The sequence below is a fragment of the Pipistrellus hanaki genome, assembly GCF_964339955.1.
Source record: "Pipistrellus hanaki genome assembly, chromosome: 1".
Lineage (NCBI taxonomy): Eukaryota > Metazoa > Chordata > Mammalia > Chiroptera > Vespertilionidae > Pipistrellus > Pipistrellus hanaki.
Window position 1 is genome coordinate 189935434 of NC_140503.1, and position 19129 is coordinate 189954562.

At 42.7% G+C, this 19129-nt stretch overlaps 1 protein-coding gene across 4 annotated transcripts in view; it reads right to left on the reverse strand.

Moving 5' to 3' along the window:
• The window catches only part of PGCKA1 (PDCD10 and GCKIII kinases associated 1), a 69220-nt gene that overhangs the window by 18472 nt on the left and 31619 nt on the right, over positions 1-19129 (reverse strand). The window contains exon 1 of one of the 4 annotated variants that reach the window (XM_084901165.1): positions 18803-18882. The exons of 2 other annotated variants lie outside the window; for them this stretch is intronic. The gene's annotated coding sequence lies outside the window, so the exon portion shown is untranslated. Of the gene's footprint in view, positions 1-13627; positions 13690-18802; positions 18883-19129 lie in introns of those variants that run through there. One more of the 4 variants, XM_084901163.1, reaches the window with a different exon arrangement.

The window sequence follows — 19129 nt, forward strand, 5'->3', positions numbered from 1 at the left end:
CAAGTGGTGATACAACATTGTGATATTTCAGTTGTTAAGTATATAGAACACTGAAAAGATGGGGAAAAGGGCCATTTGTTATTTCCAGAGAAAAGTAAAGATTGTACAGGCTTCCAGAAAAAAACCAAATAAAACCAAAACAAAAAAAACTCCCCAAAACCCAGATCATATAAGAACACAGAACTGGAGATCAGTATGGTTTCAAACTTATTAAACACAACACACACACACACACACACACACACACACACACACACACACACACCTCAATCTAAACCTGGTCAAACTACCAATTAAGTGAAATGGCAGGTTAAATATAATTTTAGATATATAAAACATCTATCCATATATCTTCCCTCCTGGGAAGGAGGCTATTGGACAATGTAACAAGCAAATGAAGAGAGAATTCAGGAGGAGAGGGCAAGAAATAGGAAATTGAGCATTAAACACAGGAGAGAGACCAAAGTGTCCCCAGGATGATGCTGACAGAGCTCTCAGAATGCCAGCCGTGTGCACAGGGTGAGGGCAGCTCGTTCAGTTGGGGAAGGTAAGAAGGTACTGGGCAGTTTTCTACCCCCTGCACCACCATTCATTCAGAGCAACAATTCTCAACCAGTGCGCTGCAAGAACTTTTGCGACATGCAATAGTTGACTATTTAATAGAGGGTACTGACCTCGCTTCCCTTAGGTTGCCAAATTAAAAATGACAACAGCCAACACAATAGCCTTCTGGTGTGGATGAATAAAAATTATATGTTTTTGGGGGGAGAGGGGGAGGTCAGATCAGCAAAAAATACATTTTTTTTTTGGTGTGTCACAGAATTTTAGTAATTAGTTTATGTGTGCCATGAGATGAAAAAGGTTGGAAATTGCTGACTTAAAGAATTAATATTTAGAGGCAAATAACCAACATAATCAGCTAGAAAAGTGATTTCCTTTGAGGAAAGTGATCAGTCGGAGCTTCATTTGAAGATTTGGGAATCAAGCCAGTCATAACAGCAATGCCCCAGGAAGGGTAAACTAGATGATAGAAAGCCAGGACAATAATGCTGGTGAAAATGCCAACTCACATCCCTTTAACCTACATTAATTATTCAACTTGCAGCTCTGAGGGCCGGGCCAGGTGCTCATAAATGATCATAGCGGGATGAGTAAGACACAAAGTTTACAACCCAGTGAGGTAGCCAAAACATAAAACAAACAATTATGATCCAGGGATATAAGTGAGTACATAGGCAAAATATTATAAAAATGTGGGCACCTGCAATCCACCTTCCAGAGTCCTTTAAGGCTGTGCAGTCCAATATGTGAACTACCAGCCAATGAACCACATGTGGCTCTTTTAATTTAAATTACTTAAAAGTAAATACGGTAAAAGTTCAGCTCCTTGGACACACCAGCCAGCTGTATTTCAAATGCCCCAAAGCCACATGTGGTTACCATAGTGGACAGTGTAGACCGGTGGTTCCCAATCTTTTTTTTTTTTTTTTTGGCCATGCCCCACCTAGCATCTCTAAAATCCTGATTTCCCCTGTGACATATAAAATGCTTATTATTCAAAAAGTGAACTCCTATTCATGTGGAGGAAGCCCTAAAGGCCATGAACTTGGTCTAAACAAGCTTCCAATGAACATGACATCCATGAAAGAGAAACATTAAAGAACAAAAGGACAGTTGAGTGCTGAGGAAGAAATCACTAAGAAATTGTTAAAAAATAACATGAAGTGATATGAAAAAATAACAAATAGTCTTAAAACGTTTAATAGAGAACTGAAATGCATAAGTATGTCACAATGCATGTTTATATATTGCATGTGAGGTCCCTAGAACAATAAGTAATGCAAAAAAAAAAAATTCACTGTTAATAACTCATTATCAAATTGCCCCCCCTTAAAAACCAAATTGCCCCCTATGTATATTTTCCTTATACAAAAATTCTATTGGATGGTGCTGGTCTAGAGGTTCTTTGAAAAAAAAAATTTAATTTTTATTTTTCAATTACAGTTTACATTCAATATCATTGTGTGCTACTTTCAGGTGTACAGCAATCATATATTTTACAAAGTGTCTCCCCAATATTTCAAGTACCCCCTGGCACAGTACATAGTTCTTACAATATTATTGATTATGTTCCTAGGCTGCACTTTACATCCCCATGACTGTTCTGTGACTGCCAATTTATGCTTCGTAATCCCTTCCCCTTTTCCACCCAGCCCCCCAGTCGAGGTCCTGAAAGGGGATATAGTTTTTTTTTGCAGGATATTCAAGTATAGTAAAGACCCGAGGGGGTCACATTCCATGGATCTATTAGTAAACAGAGACTTACAGAGCTTGCTATTTAACTAGCTAAGTTATCTGCACAGGGAATGGAATTTTCTTTTTTCTTTCCTTTTTTTAAAAAAAAAATATATTTTATTGATTTTACACAGAGAGGAATTGAGAGGGACAGAGAGTTAGAAAAGTCGATGAGAGAGAAACATCGACCAGCTGCCTCTTGTATACCCCCCCACTGAGAATGTGCCCGCAACCAAGTTACATGCCCTTGACCGGAATCGAACCCGGGACCTTTCAGTCCACAGGCCGATGCTCTATCCACTGAGCCAAACTGGTCCCGGCAAGGAATAGAATTTTCACTCTGCTAGAAATTTAGTTTTCAAGTGGGCCATCTGGAGCTAGGAAGGGGATTTCTCACATCTCCTGAGGCTGTGTGGCCACCCACAGAGGTTGGGGAAAATTCTGCTGGTGACCAGGAGTCTGGGAGTCTGGGAAAGCAGCTTTGCATAGTGGAAAAGGGGGGAGGGGGGGAGGGTAAGTCCTGGAGAACTCAGAAGTACCTGAGTTTGAATGTTAGCCCCACTACTTACTGGCTGTGTGGCCATGAGCAAATCTCTCAACCTCTCTGGGCCTTAGTATTTTTTAGATATGAGGTGTACAAATAATGCATGGATCAGGAAAAGCAGCTGGCAGAAGCACTGTTCTTCATCTCCAACTTTCAAGACATAGTGTGGCTGGCCCTGACTGGTTTAGCTCAGTGGATAGAGCATCAGCCTGTGAACTAAAGGGTCCCTACATGCCCATGGTTCGATTCCAGTCAAGGGCATGTACCTTGGTTGTGGGCACATCCCCAGTAGGAGGTGTTCAGGAGGCAGCTGATCGATGTTTCTAACTCTCTATCCCTCTCCCTTCCTCTCTGTAAAAAAATCAATTAGAAAATATATTAAAAAGAAAGAAAGAAATAGTGTGGCTGGTTGCCCAGCAGTGTGGCTCAAGTTGAGTGTTGACCTATGAACCAGGAAGTCACAGTTGGATTCCGGTCAGGGCACTTGTCCTGTTGCAGGCTGGATTCCCAGTGGGGAGTCTGCAGGAGGCAGCAGATATATGATTCCCTCTCATCAGTGATGTTTCTTTCTCTCCCTCTCTCTGAAATAAAGAAAAAAATTTAAAAAGAGAAAAGAAATAGGCTGGTGAAGAGGGGCCCCTCAATGGTGAGAGCTGACTCTCCACGCCTCTCATTCCTTCTCATCACACCTCTGTTTTCTTAAAGGAGCTCACAGGGACCAGGAGCGTAAGGATCTATCACAGGAAGGGGAATTTCTGTGCAAAGAAGGGAAAAGGATGAAGGGGGAGGGACCATGGCATTTACTGGAGGGCCAAGGCATGCCAGACCCACCAGCAGGTATGGGATGTCGTTCTAGACATCCTCCCAGTGTCTAAGGGGGAGTCAGAGGATGCGGGGAAGGCCATGGAGGGGAGGGTTTGTGGGTGGTGGGAAGAAGGCAGGGTGGGACGTAAACCACGGGGATGGGCTGGGTTACAGGGGGAGGGGCCGTGCATGCCAAGCAACGAGCCCCCAGCCCCACGTGATGAAGTTCCTAGTTCATAATCATAACTGGTGGCACATGTCACAATAAGAAATGCAAAAAAATTCACTGTTAATAACTCATTATCAAATTGCCCTGGTGGGGAAGGAGTAGCAGCCCAGGGGACTTGAAGCCCTCCCCCAAGCCCTGGCTTGTCCTCAGACAGGGCTTTGCTGGGTGTGTTTTCCACACAGTGGCCAGTCCCATCTCTGTCCCCATCTTTAACTTCCCTGGGAAGAAAAACACACTTTCCTTCCAAGGAGTTAAGTTCTAAATATGATAAGCCTGACTTGGCACCAAACCTGCTCGCAAGCATTAACTTTCCCTTGTAATTTGTAAATGTATTCGGGCTTGTTTTCGGGGTTTTCTTTTATGGGTCCCCTCCCGCCCTCCCGCCCCAGGCAGGGAGGGCCAGGCTCTGAATAGAAAGAAAAGGTCCCCAGCTGGGCTCCTTTCTCCCAACCAGCTCTGCAAGCCTCCAACATCTTCCCTGGATACGGTTCAGCTGGGGGCCTCCCCGCGCCCCAGGAGGAATTCCTGCGGCTCGCACAGGGGCCGCTTTGTTGTCCGAGGTTGTGAGAAGCTCGCCACTGCTTCACACGAGGAAATATCTTTTCCTCATGTGAAGGCATGATCAAAGAGGAATGTCACTTAAACCGAGGAAAACAAAGCCGTGATTTATATCTAGCATCGCCTGCAGAGAAAAAGAAAGACCCTTGTTCCCGCAGTAAAGCACAGGAATCTGCAGGACGGAGGGTAACATCCACTTGTCTTCGGATGGACTTGAACGTGTAGTCCTTGGTGGATGCCTAAGTCTCCAGTCTTCTTTTAAAATATAAAACCTCTCTCTCTCCTGCATCTGCCCTGCTCACAAATATCTCCAGTTTTCCCAATGTTTAGCGTGAAACCTTTTCTCGTTAAAGATAACATGTGTATTTGTGTGCATATATTTATGGTATATAGAATATACATGTAAAAAACACATGTAATCACACACACATATGCACATAAACATATAAGCACATGAAGTGTGGGGGAAGGGGAGAAAGGTCAGCCCTAACCATAGCAACCTGACCTCGTGTGAGGGGTTCAAGTTTTTCCCAGGATTTGTTTCAGCGTGTCCATCCACTCACCAGTTCCACACACTATAGGCACAACTTCACATCCTGCCTCTCTTCGCCTGACACAGAGGTCGGCAAACTCATTAGTCAACAGAGCCACGGATCAACAGTACAACGATTGAAATTTCTTTTCAGAGCCACATTTTTTAAACTTAAACTTCTTCTAACGCCACTTCTTCAAAATAGACTTGCCCAGGCCGTGGTATTTTGTGGAAGAGCCACATTCAAGGGGCCAAAGAGCCGCATGTGGCTCGCGAGTCGCAGTTTGCCTACCACGGGCCTAACAGTACGTCTTCAGCCTTTCCCATGACAATACAAAGCGTCCGCAATGACTGGCTTAAGCGACGATAAATTATTCCCGGGGTGACCCTCTGCCAGGAACACCCCCCACCCCCATAGCTTCCTATGTTTAGTACAGTCACCTTCCTTGCACCTTCCAAGTTCAAAGTCTATGCTGCTGACGGTAAACATCACGTGACTGTAATGTGTGTGATGATTTCCCTTTTCACATGAAGAACAGGTGACCTGCGAGGCCCGCAGTAAGAGAGCAGCCAGGAGGCTGTTCCTTCATCATAAACCAGGAAATGCGGGATCCACAGAGCATCACCGCTGTCCCATCTCACAACTCCAGGGAAGAGAGCCAGGAAAGCCGGTCCCACAGAAGCCCTCCTTCCCGCAGTTAGAGACCCGGCACTCGGGACCACAAGGAATCGCACTCAAAGGCTCAACTCCTAGTGCGGCCAGCTCTCAGCCAGGCGGTCTCTCTCGGCGGCAGGGCCCAGGAACCACGGCTGACCACCATCCGGTCAGGTAGACGGTAGGTGCTCCATTGCCCTTTGGGTATTGCCCGTCCTTTTAGGAAGTCCCCATTCTGTCAGGTGTTCTCACGTGTGCAACCTGAGAGATTCCGCTCAGGTGTGCAAACTATCTTCATTCCCAAGGGCGAGTGGGGGTGCGGTGGGGTGGGGTGGGGGGTAGAGGTTGCACAGGGAACCTCATGGAGGTGAACTGGGCCCAGGTCGGCAGTGGAGTTAGTTACACTCAACAGATTTTCAAAACCAGAACTTGGATCTCTAGCTCTGATGCTTGAGTGTGAGTGTGAGTGTGAGTGTGAGTGTGTGTGAGCGTGAGCGTGAGCGTGTGTGTCTGTGTTGGTGGTGATGGTATATGACACTTGAATATCCACTATAGGATGATACTTTACACTCACTATTTCCTAACGTCCCCCAACTGTGTGAAATAAGCACGATCAGCTCCATTTCATGAATGGCAAACCTAACTACCTCAGGTGAGGCTATATACAACGAGTAAAAGGGGGAACAAGGATTTGGAGTTCAAGCTTTCTCTGTGTACACCATGAAGTCTTCCACGTGACAGGCTTTATGTCACTCTCCGCTGGGGCAGGCAGGGAATTTGAGAACATGGGCGACAGGAGGTCACTTAGCCCGGGCTTCTCCTTCACTGAGGGCCTCAAATGTAGATTCTTGACAACCATCTCCAGAGTTATACTGACAGGATTGAGAAAAGGCACCGTTCACCACACAGAGCTTTGAACTTCAGCCCCATCCCCCCCCCCCCCCCCCCGCCCTAATAAATCACTCACGTTTCCTGTGAACCAACACTTCATCTCAAAAACAGGAACATTCTGTCACCTTCATGCTCAGGTGCAACATTGCAATGTGCACGTGGAAGCATTTAAAATATTCTTCCATTTTGATAGCTCTGTTGTGTCATTATTTTAGTACTTTAACATACTGAGAGCCTCAGGAAAAACACACAAAAAGGTAATACAACCCCTGTCATCCTCTGAGAGACCTCGATCTCACACTGCGGTTGCATGTTCACAAGTATCACGCAGAAGGAAACATTAGGGACGGACTTCTGTGCAGTTAGTTTGAGGGAAATTCTTGATGGGGTCTGCTCTCACATGCCCTTTGCAGAGACTCCATTACTTGTGATTCTTTATGTAGGTATATCTTAAGGACCCTCAGAGCTGATATCTCATGGATTCCATACTTTGTATAGGCATGTAAGTAATCAGTCACCGCAGCTCTGTCTTGATGCCACCAGTCCTCCAGCTCTGGGCCTGCCCTTTGTCATGCAGGCAGGCAAGGTCCCAGCCACGAGGGACTGAGACCACGAGTGACTGAGACCACATGTGACTGAGACCACATACATTAACAGGAAGTACTGGAGCACCTCAACTACATTGTAACCTGGCTAAATTATTCTCAGTCTATAGTGAGGTTTGTAAGGTGTTTTGACACCCTGGTTAATTTATCAGTTTAGGAGAGAAAGGAGAACAAGAGAGAGAGAGAGAGAGAGAGAGAGAGAGAGAGAGAGAGAGAGAGAGAGAGAGAGAGAGAGAGAGAGAGAGAGAGAGAGAAGAAACAAATAAACGGCTATTAAACTGCTATGAATGAAGACAGAGCGTTTGTGGTGCATGAAGGCCCTAACAAGACATTACAGACAGTCCTCAGGTTACGTAGGACTCGACCGATGTCATTTCGTGGTTACATTGCCATCTCCCATTTATTTCTTTTAAAAAAAGGTTCCATCATTTTGACGTCTGTACATATGTGCTTTGTTTTTTATTATTTATTGACCACAAGTAAAGGTCAGGAGTTGTTATTGTTCTTTTAAATTTTTCTTACTGTTTCACATCATTACTGCTGTGTACGTGCTCCATGTGAGGGACACAGGTGCTCATGGAGGTGGGTTCCGAAAACCGCGTTACGTCACACACACCGTGGGAACAGGTCTCCGGCGTAACCCAAGGACCTACCGTGTTCTAACCCACATCGCTCCCCTCTAAGCAACAACAAAATCCAAAGAGACCAAAATCTTCATCAGGGTTTCCTTTCAGATCATTTCTGAAAAACTAGGTAAAAACAGACATCTCAAGAAAGTAGAGAACCTGACACACGCTTAATATCAAACCAGGAAAAAAAAAAAGTTCTGCCTCATCACCAGGAACATGCGTATTGTGCTTCCCACCATCCCTTGGCAATCTGTCTGCTTTCCTGAGGGAGCCAAGAACTCTGCAGATATGATCTGTCTCCATCAGATGACTGTTCAAACCTGAGTCAAAAATAACTTGCTTAGTTGTTATTTTCATCCCTTCCACTCAGCCATCCCTAATTCTACATCAGCGCTTTTCCAGAAAATATCGGAAAGGTCTCTAGCTGTTTTTCTTTCATTCATTCACTCATTCACACCACACCTGCCCCCCCCCCCCATTAATAAATATTAAATAACCATTGGAACATGATGGAAAGAAGGGCAGTTCTCAATATTTTGTGTATTAAAGTTTGCTCAGAGAAAGTACAAAATTTGGTCACAGAAAGTTTGCTAATTCTTAAGCTAAAATCAACAAAACAGTCCCGCCTTCCACAGTGTGGAACGTAAAGTGAGTAACTAAGCATATCAAAACATGCGTGACAATCCACGGATCACAGTGTTTCTAGAGAGTGGTACAGGTTAGAAGTAAAACAAAAGCAGAAATTGATATGCTCTTACTCTACGTTTAATTCACTCAACTAAGTAAATACAAGACGGGTTTGAATTCCCAAATTGTCAATCCTTAATGTTTTCTTACCTTGACATATTAACACATAAAATGTATTAACTTACTATTTTGGGGAGGAGGGCAGGGAGATCCTACTGCTTAAGCCAGAGATAACTGGAAATGGAGCCTATAATCTTCTTTAGCAAAAAAGGTACATGAACATATAGCAACAGAATGCATAGCATTTCAGGAGAAACTTATCTGTAACCTGCTTCTGGGTAGTTTGAAGACTTCCTGGCAGTATTCAATCTTGCTGGCGGACAAATGCAGAAAATTCAACACCAGAAGTTGACATGCTTTTTATTATTTATTTATTTATTTATTTATTAATATATTTTATTGATTTTTTACAGAGAGGAAGGGAAAGAGATAGAGAGCTAGAAATGTCGATGAGAGAGAAACATCGACCAGCTGCCTCTTGCACACCCCCACTGGGGATGTGCCCGCAACCAAGGTACATGCCCTTGACCGGAATTGAACCCGGGACCTTTCAGTCCGCAGACCGACGCTCTACCACTGAGCCAAACCGGTTTTGGCTGACATGCTTTTTAGCTCTTCTTTCTTTTTCTTTTTCTTTTCTTTTCTTTCTTTCTTTTCTTCTTCTTTTTTTAATTATGGGATAAATAACTATGCTCTGATTTCAACTATATTAAAGGGTGCCAATGTTTTGGAGAAGGCATGAATTTGACTCTGCGGTTCTGGCCCGTGAAAAGTTTGCAGACCAAACCTCACAGGCAGTGGTGTGGTAACAAGTGTTTACCAACTGGTTCTACCGAAACAAAAATGTTTATTATTATAAATAAGGGATGTGTAATACGGTTCACAAATAAAGATTAGACAATGCTTTCTTTTCATTTGGACAAATTAGTTTTCACTGGATGCTTTGAGTGTTTCTGGACTCCTCTGTTCATAGTCAACCTATGGCTGCAACGGACAAAACAAGTGTAGTTCTGACATGAATGCCAGTTGATAGCTCATTTACATTAACTAGTTGGATGGAAGTGGAACAATGAGCACCAAAGTTGGAATTTCACTTGTTTGTTAATGGCAGGAGCACATTCTTTGCTGAAACAGATACTTTTTTAAATATAAATTTAAAAAAAATTTAACATTTTTTTTAATGGAAGAAAGATTTCCTCAGGAATTTTTTGTGTGTTATTCTCATGTAACAGCTAAAGACAGGCAACTTTTATGTTTAATTTGCATTAATGTTTCCTTTATCACATTCTTAAGCATAGTCAAGTGACAAAACATTAAGTTCAACCTGATTTATAGTCAATTTCCTTGGAATAAATACTCCTGCCGTGGCTGATTTCAAGTGAGTAACATTTAGTCAATAAACACAAAGTTAAAAAGAGGTGTATAGCCAGCTGGTGTGGCTCAGTGTTGAGTGGCAACCTATGAACCAGGAGGTCATGGTTTAATTCCAGGTCAGGGCACATTTCTGGGTCTCAGGCTTGATCCCCATTAAAGGGTATACAGGAGGCTGATCAATGCTTATCTCTCAACATTGATGTTTCTCTCTCTCTCTCCCTCTTTTTTCCTCTCTAAAGTCAATAAAAATATATTTAGAAAAAAAAAGAGGTGTACAGTTGCACACCATTATACAATGTTTCTACCACACAGGTACCATAGATGTAAAAAACACAGGAAACCAAACTAATTAGTAAATGATGAGTTTCGAGTATTTATTAACTTCATTGCTAATATAATTTATTTGCCTATATTTTCACAGAATTTAACTTTTTAATACCACCTCACAAAATTTCTGAAGTTCCCCAGCCAGTTCAGGCTCTAGCACAAGGTTTCAGGGTTCTGAGCCTGAAGGATAAATTTGTTTCCCAGACAATTTCCCCTCAGCCACACACCACTAACCTCCAATAACAGTGACCCTAAGCCAGCTTCTCCTGCTATGAGTTAATCAGTCTCAAGGGCTGGGATGTCTGGCATCGAGTTCCCAGTGGAGCATTAACACTCAGTGAGAGAGAAAAATGACTTCAGCATAGTCATGTGACTTTGAGGCAGGACTCATCGCCTCACCCATGGAACGGGGACAGTACTTTCCTTAGGGCTACTGTAAGGATTAGAGAAAATGCAGCCACGCTCCTGGAATAATTCCTCAAATACAGCAGGCGTGGAATAACTAAGTGCTTATCATTAACATGATGGCAGAATCGCTGTACAAGATTCCTTTTGTGGATACATTATGGGTCAGTCAGATGAACTGCAACAGAGACGCGATTTCCTTTTTCTTTTTAAATATTTTTTTTTAATTTTTTTAAATTGATTTTGTACAGAGAGGAAGGGAGAGAGATAGAGAATTAGAAACATCAATGAGAGAGAGTCATCGATCAGCTGCCTCTTGCGCACCCCCTACTGGGGATATGCCCGCAACCAAGGTACATGCCCTTGACCGGAATCGAACCTGGGACCCTTCAGTCCCCAAGCTGACGCTCTATCCATTGAGCCTAACCGTTCTCGGCTCCTTTTTCTTTTTAAAATATATTTTTATTGACTTCAGAGAGGAAGGGAGAGGGAGAGATAGTAACATTAAGGATGAGAGAGAATCATTGATTGGCTGCCTCCTGCACACCCTGCACTGAGGATCGAGCCTACAACCCGAGCATATGCCCAGACCAGGAACTGAACTGTGATCTCCCGGTTCACAGTTGACACTCAACCACTGAGCCACGCCAGTGGGGCCAGAGAAACAATTTTCAAACTCAACTGACTAAAGAGCGGGTTTGGGAGCAAGCCCAGTCACAATCGGATTTCTTGGGTCTATGAAAGATTGTTACCTGCCTCCCAAGGATCACTGTTTTCATTTTTTTCTCAGGATAAGTGGATGAATGAATAATGTAAATTTGTAACTGGAGTGTTTTAGCACACACCCAAAAGGTAACTTCCAACAGTCAATATTTTATGTCAGAACCATGAGCTGGAATTTAGGAAAACTCATTTGCCAAAACTCATTGTGAAATCGACGCAGACAACAAGCCATTTGGGGAGCATCTTGTCAAGATGACAAAATCTTTTAGCGTTTTTGATACTTTCAATTATATGCTGCCCTAAATCTTTATAACCTTTTGAAATTCTAGGCCTCTGTAAGATCATTTCTCCACCACCACCCCCTTTTTTGTTGTTAAAGGACACATTAGACGTGGCGGGTGTGGCTCAGTGGTTCGATTCCCAGTCATGGCACACGCCCTGGTTGCCAGCTAGATCAGCAGTAGGGTGCGTGTAAGAGGCAGCCGATGAATGTTTCTCATCGATGTTTCTATCTCTCTATCCCTCTTCTTTCCTCTCTCTCTCAAATCAATAAAAACATATTAAAAAAAATAAAAGGATACATTAATAAAAAAAATAAAAAACCACAATGCAAAACAACACAAACACAAAAAGGCTTATTTTTTTAGAATGTGGAATAGGGGTAATCATGCCTATATCACAGGCTGACTGTCTCAAATGAACTAAAGAATCCAGCCCGTGGAATGTGTCCAGAGCTGGTAGCTGCTGCATGTAGCCCACTGCATTCTCCCCTCCTTTCAAATCAGCTCAAGGTTAGCGAGGGCAGGGGAGCACGGACCAAACACCCAGCGGAGGCTGGCTTCTCCTGTCTGCTCAACGATCGGGTAAACAGGCCGAATTGATCTGTTTTTCCTCCCTGGAGGAGATAGTATTTTCTTCTAAAAATAAAAGCAACAGCAGCCCTCTTGTGTTAGTTATTAACCAGATCAAATAGCAAGGAAGTCAGAGATTCTAAGACCTCGCTTGTCCTTTTATTTTATGTACATTTACAAACCTTATCATTTATTCTGGATATCAGGAACACCAAGGATTCATTGTCAGGCCATGGGCAATTTCAGCAAATATTAAACGCTTCAAGCACAGAAGGTATGATAGAGCCACCAGGAGTCAGCCTAGCTTTAAGTTATAATTACAGCACTTGATAAACACACAATATACGGGATGATGCCTGGTAGAATTGTATATTTGAAACCTATGTAATTTTTAAAAAAATATATTTTATTGATTTTTTTACAGAGAGGAAGGGAGAGAGATACAGAGTTAGAAACATTGATGAGAGAGAGTCATCGATCAGCTGCCTCCTGCACACACCCCACTGGGGAAATGCCCCCAACCAAGGTACATGCCCTTGACTGGAATTGAACCTGGGTCCTTTCAGTCCCCAAGCCGACGCTCTATCCATTGAGCCAAACCAGTTTTGGCGAAACCTATGTAATTTTTAACAACCAAATGTCACCCCAATAAAGACAATAAAAATAATCTATAATCGTATGGTTGGGGAGAAAATACAAGGGAAGAAATACATATGAGTCTTAAAGCTAGAAATATTAAAATAATTAACGGCTGTCTTCTAAAATACCTAGATTATCATAAATATATTCATATAGCACATTATGGAAGACAATTTGATATGTTTCTGGGGAAACCACAGAAGTTAGCCTAGAAACATATGAAAATATGTTAAATTTATCATCATTCAAATTTTGAGATTTGAGCTCTAGTTGCAATTCATCATGTGTCATAAAAACTCAAGCTAGATTCCTGGGCAGGAAATGTTCTAAATTGAAAAAATATATGATCAACCAAATATGACCAGTTGTCAGAATTAAAATCTCAAACGACAACTTGTGAACCAGATTACCTAAATTGAAGTGTTAAGAGTAACGATAAATTGAGCGTGTGTGTGTGTGTGTGTGTGTATATGCATGCCTATGTGCAAACTTACGCTGAAAAAAAGAAGTTTTTCTCTCCTGGGGGACTTTAAATAATAATGTACACCAGGCTTGAGTTCCTTACACTATAGTGCTTTTAAATTTGAATACACGTTGCTATGTAGTTCTATGTGAATTAGAAAAGAATGCAAAGTAAATTTCTAGTATCATCAGTCTTTCTGATTCAGTCGCAATCCCTCCCTTTCCTGGCTATCGAGAGTAAATTTCCTGCCTAGGAAAACGCTGAGGTGAATCCACAGGCCTTCTTCCTCGCTCTGGGCAGTGGCAGGAGGAATTAAGTTTTTTGTTCGTATTTTTTTCCTGAAAGCATTTTCTTACCTCTCCAGGCTTGTGACGTCATCAGTCATCAAACCTACATTGGAGCTGTTCTGTTGGTCTTTCTCCTTTTGTTTTTCCCCAAAGAGGTGCTCCAAAAGCTTGTATTCCAAGACTGAAATCCTAGCGTTTCCCCGAACATGACACAGGTGTGCAATGGTTAAAAACCAAACCGAAAGCCGAGCCGGGCCCTCCTGGCTGGGGTGTGGCTGCAGGCTGGCTGTGTGGCTGAGGGCTATTGCTTAACAAAACCAAACACTCAGCCCTAACCGCTGCCCAGGTACAACGATTACATACTGAGTAGAAGGAGCGGTTCACCTTTCCTAGCTGAAGACATGAATGAAGACAGGAAATCCCTTTGGTCAAAGCTCCGCAGGGTTCCCTACCGCAGTGCTTTTTCAACCCTTAGGATTGATTCAAGCACTGCTCGGAGTAAGAGCCCACAGGTTACTTCCTAAAGCTGATGCTCGACATAATTAAAATCGGTGGAAATGGGAAGACTCAATTTTAAAAATTCTGAAATGAAGCCAAATATCATCATGGGTATTGGTATACTATGGTTCATACTTTACACTTGACAAAGTGTAATATAATACAAGTAGGGAGCAAGGCTGTGAATTCACACACACACACACACACACACACACACCGAAGAAACCCCCAACTATACAGAATGTATACCATTTTCACACTCATGGCAAACTGCACTGAATCATTTCAAGTGAGCTAGGCGGTTCTGTAATGTCACAAGTCCGTTGAGGCACTTTAGAAGTTCAAAGCAAAATACAGAGCCCTCAGATCCAAATATTTTGTAAGATATTGCTACAAATTTTATTAATCAAGAAGTATTTATTGTGCATCTACTAGGATGTGTATCTACTAGTATATGTATCTAGCATTGTGCTAGTCATTGTGGAAAAATTAAAAAAAATATATGACTCATTCTCTTCAAGAATTTTCATCACCCAATTAAGAAGTCAAAGCTGGCCTGGTCAGGTGGCTCCGTTAGTTGGAGCCTTGTCTTGTACATCAAAAGGTTACAGGTTTAATCTCTGATTAGGGGAGGGTCTGAGAGGCAACTAGTCCATGTTTCTCTCTCATATCAATGTTTCTTTCTCTCTCCCATCGTCTCTCTTTCAAAATCAGTTTTAAAGATGTACTCAAGTAAAGCTTAAAAAACACACAAGTAAATAAAAGAGTAACAGAAACCTATATATAAAATGTTGTCAGATTTTGTAAATTAGTTATCCACACATGAAACCTGTATGTTCATGTTGACTAATGCCAATAAAATTTAAAAATAATTAAAAGAAAAAGTATATGTGTGGAATAGTTGGTCTGAGATTTGCTTTCCTTGTGTCCTGGCAGGGATGATGCTGAGAGGGGCTAATTCTCACCCACCTCAAGCTTTCCTGCGGCTACCTTTATTGACCCTTGATCCCATTTAGTTGGGTTTTTTAGATGCTGGAAAGACCCATTTTAAAGTTAAGGCCCTTACCCACTGATTATGTGGCCGACCATAAATCCTCTAGGTTCAAATAGTCCCATGAAATGAGGATAACAACACTTACCTCCTAGGCTTAGTGTAAAAATTAAAAACAACTCCACGCATAGCCCAGCTATAGCTGCTCATTCATTACTAGTTCCCTCCCCTGACTCCTGTCCTGTTGTTATACTTTTCCTAACCCAGAGGAAATGTACAAATGTTAGCAGAATTGAAAAGTATAACTTCTTTTCCTCTATTTTCCATTTTAATTTCTTGGGACTGAACAGATGTTGGAATGTAAAGTTGGCGCCTCTGTTACCCCATCTTAAATCTGGATGCTGAGAATCATCAGAGGCTGGGATCCTTTCCCTTCCCTTTTCCTTTCTGGTATCACAGTCCTTCCTCACCTTCTTCTGGAATCCCTGTGCCCACTCACACTCCGAGGACTCTCTATGGGCAATTATGGCTTTGGTCTTTCTCCGTGTCACCTCATTTGGCTTGCTCCTGCCCTGGCTGGTAGTTCAGTTGTGAAGTACCAGTAAAAGTCCCATGATCAAAGGTCCTTTGATCCCTGGTCAGGGCATATATAAGAATCAACCAATGAATGCATGAATAAGTGGAACAACAAATCAATGTTTCTCTATTTCTCTCTCTCTCTGTTTGTCTTTCTTCTATCAGTTAAAAAAGTTTTGACTTGCTCCTGAATCTTATTAAAACTAATATAGTTTTATATACATTGAGTAGCCACATTATTATGATCTCTGAATGCATAATAATCTGGCCACTCAGTGTATATCCTATATAATAAAAGGTTAATACGCAAATTGACTCCTTGACCAGGAGTTTGACCAGCAGGCAGGCCAACCGCCCATGTCCCCTCCCCCAGCCAGGCTGGCCAGACCCCACCCATGCACGAATTCAAGCACCGGGCCTCTAATATATATACTGCATGTATACACTGAATGGCCAGATTATTATGTGTTCAGAGATGATAATATTCTGGCCACTCAGTGTATATATACACACACATATATCCATATACATGTACATATACATACATCTATATCTTTTCAATAAGAGAAGTGGGAGAAATGACAACAACAGCAGTGTGGAAGCTAGGAGGTGGGGGATGGTGGCCCCTCACTCAGTGGACCCAAGGAAGCTGAACAAGAAGCTGGAGGTGAACAGATGAGCACCAGCTTTGACATGCAGGGTCCTCAGAAGGCTCCCAGCAGCAGATGCCTCGGGCAGAGGGATGGGAGAAGGGGGTGAACGGTGTTTAAGAAGCAGGTGACTCCCCTCTCCTTTCCCTTCCTGTCAGCACCTGTGTGACTGCACCTCCCACCTCAGCAGCAGCCTGAAGGTAATCCTGTGGTGAGAGCAAGCCCAGACATCTATGAATTAGGGGACACGCCACGCGATGCTGAGCGTGGAGTGCTATAGAGAGATAGGAGGTTAAGTAATATGGACACAATATACGAGATTCCTCTTTCCTACTCCTCACCCTCATCTCCCAGATACTGGCCGCTGGGCCCTTACCCTCCTGGCAAGAGTCGGGGGGAGTTTTCCTAGGGGACCTGACCACCCCATGAGGAAGGCCTGCAAGAGCCTGACATTAAAGTTCCCTAACAACTGGCTCAGCCAGGTCATTGCAGCAGATGTCACCAGTGTCCCCTCCCACAGGCGTGCGTTCAGAATTTCACTTTTTAGTCCCCACACTTGCATGTGAGCAGAGCATCAATGCTACCACAGAACAGAGAAAAACCAGACAATCAGGAGAGATCCATAATTATGAAGGAAAAAGAAAATTTCCAAAAGTATTACTAAAAACATATAGAGATAAGAGAAATACAAGGTATCTTGAATCAAGAAAACGGTGCTGCTAGGAAAAAGGGTGTTCAGAGAACAGAGAAGACCTCTTAGAAATTAAAAACATGACAGCATAAATACAAATCTCAGCTGAAAGCATCAACACTAAAATTGAAGACATTGGAACGAAGAGAAAAAGAAGACAGATAATGGCAAAAAAAAAAAAAAAATGCAGATAAATAATCCAGGAATTCCAAGGAAATCTAGAAAACAAAACACCTGCAGGAGAAGAAATCATTAACAAAGTAATTCGAGAAAATTCCCCCAAACTGGAGGGAGGGTAGATTTTCTAGATTTAAAGGGCCGGCCCACTGAGTGCCCAGCACAGTGGATTTTAAAAGTCCCACACTGAGGCACCTCACTGTGAAATTTCACAACACTAAGATAACATATCTTTAGCCAACTGCCAGAGAAGAAATAAAGTTAGACATAAAAGAACGGGAAACTGGAATAATGGAATACTTTTCAACAATCATACTGCAGATAAGGAGACACTGAAGCAATGTCTCCAAAGTTCTGGAGAAAGAACAAAGAACAAAAAATGTTGAGTGAAAATGAATTCTGACAGAGCACTCTGTATCATCATTCTAACAATCAGGTGGGGAGATGGGATACAGACAGTTTTAGGCAAACACACACACACACACACACACACACACACACACACACACACACACACACACTGTTTTCTTTCATGAGCTTTTTCTTAAAAAGTCCCTGGAGGATGAGGTCCATGAAAATTAGGGAATAAAAACAAGGCAAAGGGAGACATGAGGTCTAGGAAATGGGAGGGAAGTGAGGAGCTGTCCCAGGAGGTGATGGCAGGAGACGCCAGTGTCCAGGCAGGGAGGGCGACGAGGCCAGGGAGCAGGCCAGGGGTTTGTGAGAAAGAGTTCTGCGAAAGCATGACGTGGATACGACGGACAGAACACCTGATTGGAAACTGGCAGAATCATGGAACATGGTGAGAGACCATTTAGACAACTGGCAAATATTTAAATACTGAAAGAACGGTTAGTACATAAAATATGCACACACACACACAAGAAAAACAAACAGATAAAAATAGGCAAGTAAAAAGAAAACTATTAACTCCAGGAGTAAGTGATGCTGGTATGAAACAAATAGTTTAATATAAGTCCCCTTTCTGAATAGCATATATAGTCCTGATAATGTAAACTTTGCATGTATTTCTAATAAAAACTGAGATACAGTGTGTGCATGGGAAGTGACGGTGGGAGGTGTGAATGAAGAAAACAAAGAGCTAAGACTCATCTCCCACAGGGGAAAGCCAGTGTCCAATGAGTGCCCCAAACGACAAACGCAGGAGGTGGCAATGCCTTCTCGCCATTCAGGTCCATGGAGGTCAAGATCAGGCAAAGACTTGAACGCATTTTTTTTTGTGCAAGAGGAAATGAGAAGCTGGGGAGCTGAAACCTGTTCTTTATCTTAAGAAACCTTGTAGAGTGAGCACCCTACTATAGAACATTCAAGAAAAATTATAAAATACTTGAAAGAGTAATCGTGTGTGGAGAGCTAACATGTGACCGGGTTTCAAAATAACATCTACGGGATTAAGTCATATTTTGGCTGCTCACTATCCTTTTCTATACATTGAGAGGTTAGGACTAAATGATTTCTAAGGTCCCCTAACCTAGCTCTACAGACGTGTTTATTGTTTGTATTTCTTTGTCCGAGTCTGGGCTTGTGAACACAGACACACGGAGGCCTGATAATCAACAACGGGACTCCCCTGATGATTTTGATCACTAGAAATTAATATGCATTATCCACAGCTCTACAAAGACACAGTCTGATCCTACCGAGAGAAGGCGGCACAACCGTCTACGGATTTGCAGAGAAACACGGGCGGCTGCATTTCTGTCTTCCTCCGGCCATGTGAGAGGAGGCACAGGAGCAGACTAAAGTTCCCTGATGTTTAGACTATGGCCTGTGACGCACGGCTATGCTGACCTTAAAGTTAATATTTAGCCATCCCAGCGGGTTAAGCTGGCTTGAGGACTTGGTGGGGGGGAGGAAAGGAAGGAAACAACTCTGGTAGAGATTTGTACTAAAGTCAATGTTAATCTTGGTAGCGCAGCAAGCCACTTGTGCCCTCTTTAGCACATGCCAAGGAAGAACATAGATAG